Source organism: Spinacia oleracea, chromosome 4, assembly GCF_020520425.1.
Source record: "Spinacia oleracea cultivar Varoflay chromosome 4, BTI_SOV_V1, whole genome shotgun sequence".
NCBI classification, from domain to species: Eukaryota; Viridiplantae; Streptophyta; class Magnoliopsida; order Caryophyllales; family Amaranthaceae; genus Spinacia; species Spinacia oleracea.
The window spans coordinates 105,953,350-105,967,155 of NC_079490.1; positions in this window are offsets into that span (position 1 = coordinate 105,953,350).

Sequence of the window (13,806 nt, forward strand, 5' to 3'; positions counted from 1 at the left end):
TCAACTATTTACTATTCTTCAATATATGGTGTTATTTTGTGGCAAAAAATAAAATATTTTTCAGGTATATATATATAACTTTGATAGCGCTTCATATACATTCGCTATTATAAAATAATTTAAAATTTGGCGGTAAACCTTGAACAGTGTTTCTTTAATAGCGCTTATAAAGTGCTATGAAAAAAACATTTGAATTATCCTAATATAACATATGACAGCGCTTTTGAAAAGCGCTATTAAAAGGTGCCTTTTACTTTTAATAGCGGAGCCATCAACAGCGCTTTAAGAAGCGCTGTTAAAAGCATTATTAAGCGCTATTGAAAGCATTTTTTGTCGTAGTGGCTGTAAATTAATATCATTAATTCCACTTGAACTGAGGCGGCCTCTAGCTAGGCATACAGTTCACTTGATCTCACTGAATTATTAACTTGCATAATTAATTAATACTGAACCGCATTAATTAGACTTAGCATTTAATGCATACTTGGACCAAGGGCATTATTTCCTTCAGTCTCCCACTTGTCCTTAGGGACAAGTGTGCATTTCGTAATTCCTTTGTCGCTCGATGCTTGCTCTTGAACATAAGGTAAGAGTTGTCATCCTTATTATGTCCAGAGGTGTTTCTCGGTTTCAGAGTTCAACTGATCAAATAAACAGATAATCATAGCCTATGATTCATCTGAGCACGTCCATGCATTTTACAGTTTCTAGCTCTCTGAGTGGCCTTGTACAACTTTTAGCATCTCATCCCGATTTATGGGAGGACAATCCCAATCTTGTGATCTTGAGATTAGACTTTGTTTGATAGGTGATTACCTAAGCGTTGCCTTTATAGCCTCCTTTTACGGTGCGACGGTTGACAACGTCAAAGTAAGCAGTTCTCAAACAAGTAATCTCAAATCACTCAGGTATTGAGGATTAGTGTCTAATGATTTTAATGAAATTTACTTATGACAGATTTTCATCTCTTACAGTAAAGTTTCATAGGTCTGTCCGATACTAGTCTTCCCAAAGTAAGTATCTATGCAAATAATTACGACATTGCCATGTCCACATAGTTCAAGAAGCAGAACTACTAGTCATCTTGCATTCTAGTCGTCTAACGCTTTCTATGCGTCCATCATTATAGAAAACTCCGACTAGGGACCATTTTCAACTTTTGACATACAAGTTCACTTGATAGACATTTCTTAGTCACAGGACTGGTCCTGACAATCTATCTTGAATATATCGTCAAATTGAAGGGACTCATCATTTAATACTAAACCAAGATTAAATGGAATATGAAAATACATTTCATATATGATAAATGTTCAACCCCAATGTTTTACAACCATGGGCCTCCACCCCATCTTTAAAACAATTAATGGAATTCAAAAGTATGCTTGATTTCCAGTGCCACAATGTGAGTGTTGCTTCTCACTTGTTACATAGGTTTAGTTATCATGCTTTGCCAATCTTAATATCCCTTTCATCGAATGTTCTTCGAGATATGATGATAAGATCTTTTGAGTATGTTTATTTTGTGATATAGTCTTTCTTGCTACAATAGTGGTTCTACACATTTTTTAATGAAGAACCATCAAGCCAACAGACATATGATCAACCCAAGTTCAGTGAAGAACACTTTAACATAAATAACCCTGTTTTATTGCTTCTCAAGCAATAACTACTTTTACTTCAACTATATAGGTTGCTAGTGATGCTTTGTTTGGATTTACTTTTCCAAGCAGTTCATAGATATGTGGAAGACTTTCCAGCTGTATCTAGAACATAGAAATTAATATTTAATTTCCCACGCAACAACTCATGGTCTCCAATCCATGTTGCCATTTCAAAACACGATGCTTTATAGCTCGTCCTTGCCAATGGTTAACTCCAAAGGGATCTTGCTTGATCCTTTGCCAGTGTATATACGTGTAGCATCAATATTCAACATATCTTTATTTCCTTGAATCAAGAACTATTCCTATGTACTTTTCATGTACCATAAGTTTTTCTTGATCTCAATCTAGTTGATCTTCACTTAGATCAATAGAGATTGGTATATGTACGTCATGCCCAAAGTCACATGATACATTTTTGGCGATCCTCATATTGAATTCTATTCATGTAACTATAGCTCATTCAGTTTCAGTAGATACTGAATCCAACTAAATTCTTTGACATATAATATAGGTGAAGAATCTCATTTGATTCTTTGATGTTTAACTTAGTAAATGCTTATACATAGTTCAAACATTCATTACTTAGATTTATTCATATGGGTCGAATATCTCCAATGGAGTCTTTCGTGTTTGATTTAGTAAATGCCATTACTTAATGTAAAACAATATTATAAGATCTTTGTAAATGATCTCTTAATACCCAGTATGTACTAAGTTTCGCCATGGTCCATCATTGATGAATTATTTGAAATCTAAGTCATTATCATTTGAATGTTATTTCACAATAGAGAGATATGTGTGTGATACACATAGGACCAATTATGTTTTTTTATGCACTCCCACTAAACTTCTTATATATCTATAAGAATCATGTACATTTTATGAAACTAAAATACTTATTAGCTTCACTAAAATACAGTTCTAATTCCCAATTGCTTGCTTAAATCTGTACTTAGATATTATAAGCTAGCTTTTCTTTTCAAGCATTTATTTGGATCCACAAATCCTATGACATGCCATGTACATAGTTTCTTCCAACATTTGATTGAGGAATACGTTTTGTCATCCAATTGCCATATGTACCAATATGCAATTATTGCTTGATTTATAGACTTGAGCATTACGATTTTGCACAATCCAAACCGTGAATTTGCTTGTAACCTTTAGCAACTAATCTAGCTTTGTGTGTGAACACAATTCCATGTTTGATGGTTTTTATCCTTAAAACCAATTTGCAACCAATAGGTGTTTTAATCTATTCTTGCAAATCAACAAAATTTCAATTTTGTCATCAAAACATTGGTTATGTTTTATGGCCTTTAACCATTTAAAACATTGAGTCTATATATGGCCTCTAACCATTTAGGGAATCTGGGTTTCGTCATAGCTTTCTTACAAGTCAAAAACTCATTAATCTACGCGATATTAGTTTGACTGCAAGTTGTAGGTTTCTTCACTATCTAATAGAAGAATCTCATAGTTTCATTGACCTGATCTATATGTTTCTTCACTATCTAATAGAAGAATCTCATAGTTTCAGTGACTTGAACTCTATGCCTACTTGGGTATAGAACATCAAACAATAGAATATCAACAGACACTTGAAAGTCTTTAAATATTCTGTTCTCCTTGAAGCACTTGTAAAGTCTTCTAAGAGATGTCTATTCTTTAAAGCCACTTCTAAAGTCCTTAAAGAATAAGTATTCGGATTTTCTAAAGAACTTCGAAAACCCTCCGGAATGTCCGTTTATGTTTGTTGTTCGCCTCGAATACTTTCGAGGTCTATTTTCTCCCACTTGTCATTTTGGAAACGAATCCCCAAAAGGACATTATTTCGAGCAAACAAACATTATGTTCTCAAAAATTCGTGGTAGAAACAATACCCTTGTGTATCATTTGAATAAATCACAATGAAACATATATCTATTCTTGGGCCTTAGTTTGTCGAATAACAAACACTAAGCTCCCACTGAGTTTAGCAACTCTTTAGATATATATGTTTGAAAAGATATTATGAAATTACTTTTCAATAGCTTTGACGAATTTGGTTTAGTTTGGTGGTAGTTGAGCATTTTGTTTTAAAAATTATAGGAAAAGTCTTTATGATTCATCATTGATCGAATAAAGTACTAATTGACTTCGATCATTCCAACTTAGATATGCCATATCTTATGGAGCTAGATCGTGAAATTACAACACATTATCATTGATGATCATTTTTGGTCTCAAGTAATCATCAAAATGATCTATCCTAGATCTTTATGATTTTTTGCCATGTGGATTTTATACTTCTGAATCTTTGAACTAGCCAAACAGATTCAAACTTATATCACTTTTGAGTAAATAAACCTATATTCACTCAAGTCCATGTGAAATAATAAAGTCATAAAATATTTCTTTAGCTTTGAACTCTATTGTCTAGGCGTTCTAACAATAGTTCATATCTCTTGTTACTTTCAACAAGTAAGACTAGCTTGTCTTGAATTGATCTAGAAATCAATCAACTTTCAAAAGTCCATCAAAATAGATCTTTTGAATGTTAACTTGTCGATATGGTCTAAGAAACAATGCCAAAGATTGATTTGAACCTAGTAAAGTTCTTATTGTTAAAGAGTTGTTTGTTTTAATCAAGCATCTTGACTCAACCCGTAAATGACCATTTCATTCAAATAAACAAACAAACATTGTTTTTGTTTTTCTTGAATGTGAGTCTTTCTGTGTTTGAAGCAGAAATTTAGGTATGCTGATTATGGAACAAAATAGCCATTAAGTTCCAGCCTTGAAAGGACTTAAAACAAACCAGATGACCATACAACTAATGTAGCATTGCCATGCTTCATTTTTCACTTGTAGGCCATTAGTGTATCCTAGATTCCATTGTTTGAGTTATTACCGAAGTAAGAACCTCAAGCGGTATATGATACCAAGGAAGTTTGATTGCTAGGTTACTTCTCTTTAAACATAAACTTATAGGTAGAAACGAAATCGTAAAATTTCTTTCATTTGTTCCTTATTTTCCTATTTCTTGTACCCTTTCTTATAGTTTTAAGAATTGAATTCTTTAGTGTTGACTTTTATACATTGTTTAGACATGTCCAATGTCACTCCTACAAAGTTCTTACCATTTAATTTAAGTTGAATGTTTTGTTTCAACTAGATGATCTTACCAGAAGCTTCTAAAGTTCTCTAAGCATCGATCTATTCGAATGTCTAGGGTCTAGACTCATTCGAGAATTAAATGGAAAAAGATTTTAGGTTGTTAACCATTGGTAAAGCTGAGCGTTTAAACTCAATGTTTTATGATCTCAAAACTACATTGTATTTTGAATTCACAAGCACCAATTGATTTTCCATTCGACTTTGATACTCGAAAACAACCATAAAAGTCGCTAAAAGAAACGTACATTTTAAATTTCTCATTTTCTCTCATTTCCGTGAATCGTTCTTGGATTCACCACCAATTGAGGAAATTTACTGTTACCTTTCTAAAAGGATTTACTGCAGTGCAAGATATTTAATTATAAACAATAATTAAAACATACATTGAAGCATGCAAAGTCTAAACATTTATCATGAATAATAACTTGAAAATTAAAGCAAGCATGCAATTCAAACAAGTTATTAGCATTTTATTCGAATTTATTGTTCCGGCAGGTGTGAATAAAATGATTCCAAGATCCTTAAATCATTGAAGAATTAAGCACATTATGTATTTTGACTCAATTTTAAAATATTTTAGGTAAGCAAAAGCCTTTGGCTAATAGTCTAGAAACTACTCTTGGTTGATAGGTACGTCTAAGAACTTATTAGGTAAACCTATCGATTTTGCACAACATAAAAGGACTCCTTACTTATATAGTTGAGTTTCACCAAAACTAACATGTACTCACAATTATTTGTGTACCTTACCCCTTTAGAATCAATAAGTAACACCTCGCTATGGCAGAAAACTATTACTAAGATTGATGTAAAGGTTATCCAGGTAAGTGTTATTTTGGCATGGCACCTTTTAACTCAATTTTTAAGTTTGGAACTTAAAGCTGTTACTATGTTGGTTAGGTTTTAAGTGAACTAAAATCCTTAATCATGCAACAAATCAAGCCATAATCTCATGCATAATTAAGACATATTTAAAAGCAATAAATAACTTAAAGCATGCATAAGATAAATGTTATCTAGTATGGCCCGACTTCATCTTGAAGCTTCAACTTCAAAGTCCGTCTTGAAAATGGATTGGAAACTCCGTCTTGAATTTCACCGTGGGAGGCGCAATTTTCTTCAAATATGATAAGCTATAATTAACCTAATTACAACTATTTGATGGTGTGCAGACCATATTTGAATTGAAAAACAAACTTTGGTGCATTAGACCAATTACATTCAAATTTAATGGTACGCAGACCATATTTTCTATCCTATTTGGGCCATACTAGTCACTTCATAACCTGCAAAACAGTACATATATAATATATACCATTCACCCATTCATTATCATGAATGACCCACATAGCTGGTTAGTAAAACACATTGTAATGCATCACATAAATATTTGCAGCAATTAATCAAGGGCACCAATAATCTACCAATTATTCAGTCCTTATTAATTCTAATCAATTTGTTTTAACCTTAAAGAATTTGTAGACCTAATCAAGAGTTTATAACTAAAAATGCTCCCACTCAAACCAATAACTTTATATGCTTTACTAATTTTAAACATCAAAATGTATTTCTAGTCTAACCGGAAACATACAAGTTTAATTAAAATTTAAAGCTCATATAAAATTATAATCGAATCCATTTATTTAATTTATTTTCAGTTTAATTAAACGAATTTAAATTAATTCAAGGTTTAATTTTAGTAAAATAATTAGTATAAATGAAGATTTATAATAATTATAAAATTCAAAATTAAAATACGAGAAAACAATTTAAATTATTAATTTTAAAGTTAATTAAAATTATTTCCGAACTGAAATTTTAAAATTAAAACGAAACGTATCAATTGTCGCAAGACGAGGCACTTGGGCTTGCGCCCAAGCCTCATCGAGCTACGAGGCCCCATGCCCTGTGCCATTGATCGTTGCACACGGCTTGCACAGCCACACCGCACACTGCCCCTCTGCCACGCACACACGCAGCCTTGCTGGTTACGCTGCGCGCAGCTTCGTGCTGTGTCGTGGCTGCCTACCGCTTGGCGGGCCTGGTGCGTGGTGGCGCAGCACATCGCTGCCCACACGCATCTTGCTCGTCGCATGTTTTGCCCATTGCCCTCGCCCATCGCCCAACATGCATGCCTAGGCTTCGAGCCTTGTGTGCCGCCTAGCTTGTTGCTCGCTGCATTCGTACCGCACGGGCGACGAGCTCCCTTGCTCGTCGTCGCGTGCCCGCACAATACAACACCCCTTAAGGGTAACACGTAGCTTCCATTGCTTTGTGCGTGCAACATTTATGAGCGTATTTCAAAAATTTAAAATATTTAATTCAAAATTAATGACAAATTAATAAATCATATTAATTTCATAATTTTAGGGCGAAAAATCGAAAATTTATTAATCAATTAATTTCCGATTAACATGGATTCAAATCTAGGTCATAAAAATTAAAAATTTATCATAAATTAACAATTTTTATGGTGGTTTTTAATCATGGATAACTAATTAAATCATTAATTAATTATGAAAATTAAATAAATTCTAAATTATTCGAATTTCAACAAATTAATCATAATTACAAATTAGGTTGTATAATTAACAAGTCTAGGCATTCAAAATTGTTAAACATATACAATAGGTCAATAAAAAATTCAAGATTTATCAACAAGAATCGCAAATATTCAATTTAACATCTTAAATTTACAAACTTTTGCGTTCGAAAAACTAAAACCTCCGAAAAGTCATAGTTAGGCTTCGAATTTGGGAATTCTGGGAATTCGGTTTTTTGTCAAAATTTTAGAATGCCTTTTACATGCGGAATTGACACAAAAATCACTCGATTTGGATGAGTAACGAAGAAACTGCCAAAAAACTGCATACATATAATTAAATAAACGCAATTTGCAATTAATTAACAATTACGAAAATTAATCACCCCTTTTAATTCTTTGCAAATTTGTAAAATTTAAACATGTTAAGCAATTTATAGATTATGCAAATAATAATAGGCTCGTGATACCACTGTTAGGTTATGATACATATGACAAAACATAAATCATGCGAAAAACCTTAATGCCAGGAAACATATTATTTACACATAATCATTTAACATAATTTAGGTGCATACACTTTGTAGCGTGCCCTCCCTAGCTGCGCCCGAACCGAACAAGAACAAGTCTTTAGGACTCCAAGTGTCGTCCCTCCGTAGATAGTCTACAGCACGTCCGGATCCGCCTTAAGATTGTCCAACTAGAATCGTCCTTAAGGTACTATAATTTTCGGCAATTATGGGCAAGAATGTGACTGATTTTCTGCTCAAAAATCACTGTTTTATTGTATGAATACTTGTTGAAAAACTCGTGTATAAATTTGTGACCCTAGGCACATATTTATAGAATCATGGAAAAGGACTTCGAATCCTATTAGAACACTAAATTAATTAATTAGAATCCCTTTAGAACTCTATTTAATTAATTTCTATCTTCTAGGATTAGGATTTAATCATAGCACGAATTTCGATAGCTTTAGGATTCGTATAGCACGCACACGAGCACGAGCATGAGCACCGCACCGCACAGCCCGCGCGCATGCCTCGCGGCCCACGCGAACTGCACGGCGCCTAGCCCATGCTCGCAGCCCATCTGATCGGCGCGCGCCACGCCTTGCTGGGCCTGGCCTTGCGCTGAGCCTGGCGAGGCTTCGGCATGTGGTTTGATGCGTATGGCTTGCTGGGTGAGGGCCTGGCTTCGTGCTGGGCCTTCGTCTAGGAAGTCTCGTCCGATGCTAATTCGTACGATACGCTTCCGATTAAATTCCCGATTCCGGAATTCATTTCAAATACGAACAATATTTAACATTTCCGATTCCGGAATTAATTTCCGTTTCGAACAAATATTTAATATTTCCGTTTCCGGAATTATTTTCCGATTGATAATATTTCCGATTCTGACAATATTTCCGTTCCGGCAATATTTCCGATTCCGGCAATATTTCGATTTCCGATAATATTTTCCGATACGTACCATGTTTCCGTTTCCGGAAACATCTACGACTTGGATAATATTTATATTTCCGATACGATCCATATTTTCGTTTCCGACAATATCATCGTTTCCGGCGTATTCATTTACTTGCCTTTGACGATCTTAGCTTCCACTGAAACCAAGATCCGTCGATTCCGAATATCCATAGATGGAGTATTTAATGCCATTAAATACTTGATCCGTTTACGTACTATTTGTGTGACCCTACGGGTTCAGTCAAGAGTAAGTTGTGGATTAATATCATTAATTCCACTTGAACTGAAGCGACCTCTAGCTAGGCATTCAGCTCACTTGATCTCACTGAATTTATTAACTTGTTAATTAATACTGAACCGCATTTATTAGATTTAACATTAAATGCATACTTGGACCAAGGGCATTATTTCCTTCAAAAATATCAATACAACGTCTTGTATCATCGTTTAAAGCAACGACCCTTATCTCTTGTACTTTAGCCACTGTTCATACTCAAGGTGCATACGCTCGGAGAGTTTTGAAGCTTATTCGGTTTAACTTTAAGTTTATTAATATTTTATTTAAAAGCGATACAAGACACAAGCAAATAAAACATTCAATTAAATAAATAATTAACTAAACAAAGCTTCTTTTAGAATCCTTTAGGATTTGTGAACAAAAGCACTTGACTCTAGTGAATTACTACATGATTATATACGTGAGTCCACAACATGTCTTTTAACATGCGGGTTGTCCACTGGGAACGAATAAAACCTAATTCATTTCAAATTCTCCAATAACTCTATAATTGTGTAACCTACATGACCAAAGTTCATGTGGTTTGTGCTACAGGGCAAAGATAACTTAGGCTCTTAGAATGCTAGACATTACGTACTTAGTAATAAATAAACTTCTCAATATGTTTGACCTTACGTACAAAGCTTAAATAAAACTCCTTTCATGTGTAAAACCATTCATGAATAAATCTTACTTGGAAAACATGCTTGCTAATTAAGTTCAACAAACACAAATCGTATTAATCACTACTACAAAAAAGGGAATAGAGAACTGTTGAAATACGCTTTAGAGGACGCCTGAGGACCGTTCTCATCCTAAAAAATCTCTATAGTTTAGAGGACGGTTAGGATAGGCGTTCTATATACATATGAATAGATTATAGTGGTCTCAGTTAACCGTTCTCTATTCCCTTCCTTAAATCATAAAATATAGAAGGGGGTTTTTATTTGGCATGCTCGAATTGCTTTTTTCCCTACAAGGGGCGGTTTTTAGAAACCTTTGAATTTTTGAATCTTCGAAACGGATGGGTGAGATCCGGGCACGGGAACGAGATGCTTATTCCAAGAGATTTAGAAATTATTCAAGTACGTGGCACAACATTTTCGAAAATACCCTAGTTTAGACTATGTGGGTTTGAATTTAGAACAAATAGAATTTCTACTTTGTATTGTGGTCACTTTGCTTTAAAGTTAACTTAAGGGAACCTAAGATCGGTTTGTCCAAGAAATTATCTTTGTTAAGCGTGATGTAACCTTGCATTTTGTTGTATTTAGCATGTGCGGTGATGAAAGCAATAAAGCAAGTAAAGCAACATCACAATAGTAAATGAGTGCGGAATTAGTAAATACAAGACCCCCTAGAAATGGACTAGGGAGTAGGTCCACATTGCCTAGAAGGATTAGGCAAGTAAAGTTGCATAATTTAAAGTGCGGAATTGAAATGCGTTTTTGAAAGTGCGGAATTGAAATGGCGGAATTGAAAGGTGCATAATTGAAATTGCAATATTGAAATTTGAACTTGGGCACATGAAATCCGAACGCCAAACGGCTACTTAAAAATAAGTGCGTCCGACACGAATTCAAAGCCAAAAATCTCAACTTGGGGGAGGTTGCTCGTCCCAAAGTATCCTAGATTTTGCATACAGAACTAGAACTTGAAAGCTTGAATCATGAAATATTGAACTTGAAATACTTGAACTTGAACTTGAAATGTTTAACTTGAACTTGAAATATTGAAGTTAAAAGACTTGAATCTCAAAGATCGGGCCTTTTAATGTTGAAAAGGTTAGATCTTTGATGTGCTCTTTCTTTGAAAGAATCCTAGTTTAGGGAAGTAGTCATGAGCAACCCTAAACATTGTTGGATCTTGAAATTTAAAAACTTGAACTTGTATATTGAAAAACGGAGTCTTGAATCTCAAAGACTAAACCTTTAAAAGTTAGAAAGACATCATCTTTGATTACTCCATGTTTAAAAATGATTCTAGTTCAAAGAAGTGATTACAAACAACTTTGAACATCCTTGAATCTTGAAAGTTTGCACTTTTGTATTTTGAAAAGTTTAGATTTTAAAGAAATGTATGATTGTTGCAAGTGACATTTTTAAGAGTAAAAATGCCAACTTACTAATCATTTTGAAATATAAAATCAAAACAACATTGAATAGATTAGGGTTGGGATTCGGAATTACCTAGTTAGGTTTAGGCAAGCTATCCGATTAGAACTCCCAATTTCTTAAAGCTTGAAGATTGTATGGTGTTTTTGGAGGATTTTTTATTGATTTTTGTATTGAATTTTGAGGTGCAATTTTTGTATTACGACGTTGTATGTCAATTGTTTTGCCTCTAAACTGCTCAGAATTAGGGGTATTTTGTAATACCTCGTATTTTTATAATATTTATAAGTATATTTTATTATATTTATAAAGCATTTTAAGATTTATTAACATTTAAATAATATTTAAATGCATTTTATTTAATGTATTTTAATTAATTAGAATATTTATTATTTTAATTAATTACGAAACGAATTTAATTCTTGAGTCGGGAAATTAAATGAGTTCCAAATGATTTTTAAAGCTTCGGGTTTTAAATAAAAAGTCCAATTCGTTTTACTAAACGAGCCCAATCAAAAGAGTTTAATTTAAATCCTAAGCTAGCCCAAATCATTTATTTCCTAAGCCCAACTCAAATCTCCTAAGCCTAGCCCATTAAGGGATTAGGGAGCCTATAAATAGACTCCCCCATCATTAAATGACCCCCTATTTTGTCATAAACCCTTTTATCTCTTTCTTGCCCAACACTCCTCTTTCTCTCTCCTCCTTGCTCGTCCGGCCCTCGTCCTGCACACGAGTGCCCGCTGCTGCTCGTGCCCCTTGCACGGCACATCGCCCATCCCCCTTTGTGCGCGTGTGTTGTTGTTGTTGTGTGGTGCTGCCGCTGCTGCCTTCCCTCGCCCAGCCGCACGCCCACACTCCCTCTCTCTCTCGCCCTCGCGCCCACACTCCCTCACTCCCTTCGCCCGCGCCAGCGCGCTGCTCCCCTCTCGCCAGCACTGCTGCGCGCCCCTGCTGCCCGTTCCTCTTTGTCGCTGCACACACGCCCACGAGTGGTGCTTTGTGTGTTGAAGTTGTTGCTTGTTCGTTCGTTGTTCAATCTTTTTCGCCCAATCACATTAATTCGTGGTTGTTCCGTGCTATAGGTCGGATTGGTATAATTCTCTTCTTCCTTACCTATTCTATTTAAATTCCGTATTTTAAATTATTATATTAATATTGTTTTGAGGAATTAAAATGCTGGAAACCGGTTATGAATACCGTGGTTTGAGGATTTGCGTGTTGGGATTCATTAGGCTTGTTTTAATTATTAAAGGATAAATTTTCAGATTTGTTTATTGAATAAAGCATTGATTTTTATGATAATAAACTAGTGTTATTGGGATTTTCAAGTTAGGTTTTAACCTAGACCTAATGAGTCAATTGATTAGCATAATTAAGTGATGATTTTAATTATGATAATCAATTATATTTTCAGATTTGAATAAAGGTTTAAAGTGTCGATTTTTATTGATTTTAAAGGCGGAAAAAGTATGTTTTCGTACTAGGGATTGATTTTGCAAATTGAGACGTTTTTATTATTGAAAAACGATTGAATTCTAAAGTCTAAAGGAGGTTTTAAATTTTATAAAGTTGCTGGAAATTTAATGAACATGGAAATAATTTAAGTTTAATTATTTTGATGATAGGAGGTGATTTCTAGTTGAGTGCTCGTTATTGCAAAGTGGCCCCTACGCTTAGGTATTCAAGGTACGTACAAGTCTAGGGCGACCACACGTTTTGTCAATGACATTACATGATTGTTGATGATGTGAATTACATTATGTGGAATCATGTCTATTTTAGTGAACGAGCATGTGATTTGTGATGTTGGATTTATTGGATTAATTGTTGAACAAGCATGTTGGAATTATTATGAGTATGGATTTCATTGTCAATCATGTTGTTTAATATTTATGCATGTATGGTTTATTTCACATACAAGGGATGGATTATTTATTTGTATGCTATTGTACGGGATGTCTAGCATACTTTGAGCCAATTATTCGTACTTCATTGTACTATTTATTTTACCACATGTGAAGGGTTAGCTCACGTAAGCCACCGCACATGTAGGGTTCAGTTGGGAATATTATGTATGAAATGAATCAGGATTTGTCGTGCAAGGGCACAACCCTCATGTTAATGTGCATGATGTGGAGTCTCACCTTGGTGAGGAGGAACATGGTAGTAATATCACAAGTGTCTTGCCTTGTTGATCACAAGTCCTAAAGCATTTAAAATAAGATTGTTTTGGTTGTTATTTATTAATTGTATGTGTGCATGTTGGTGAGTCTTGAGTTCGCCTTTAATAAAATATTAATAAACGTAAAGTGCAACCAGAACAAGCTTCAAACTCTTGGAACGTATATACCTTGAGTATGAACAATGGGGGGAGTCTTGCCGGAAAGCTCGTACTCCTACTAATGATACAAGACGTTGTTTCATTTATATTATGCGCAGGAATTCCGTCGGTATGGCCCGACACTCGGTATGGCCCGATTTTATTATTATATATTTGGTGTATGGTTGGCTCCCATCACCTTTTCCCTTTGTGGATTATTCTTTTGGCCCGTTCGAAGCTTATTCTAATTAAATT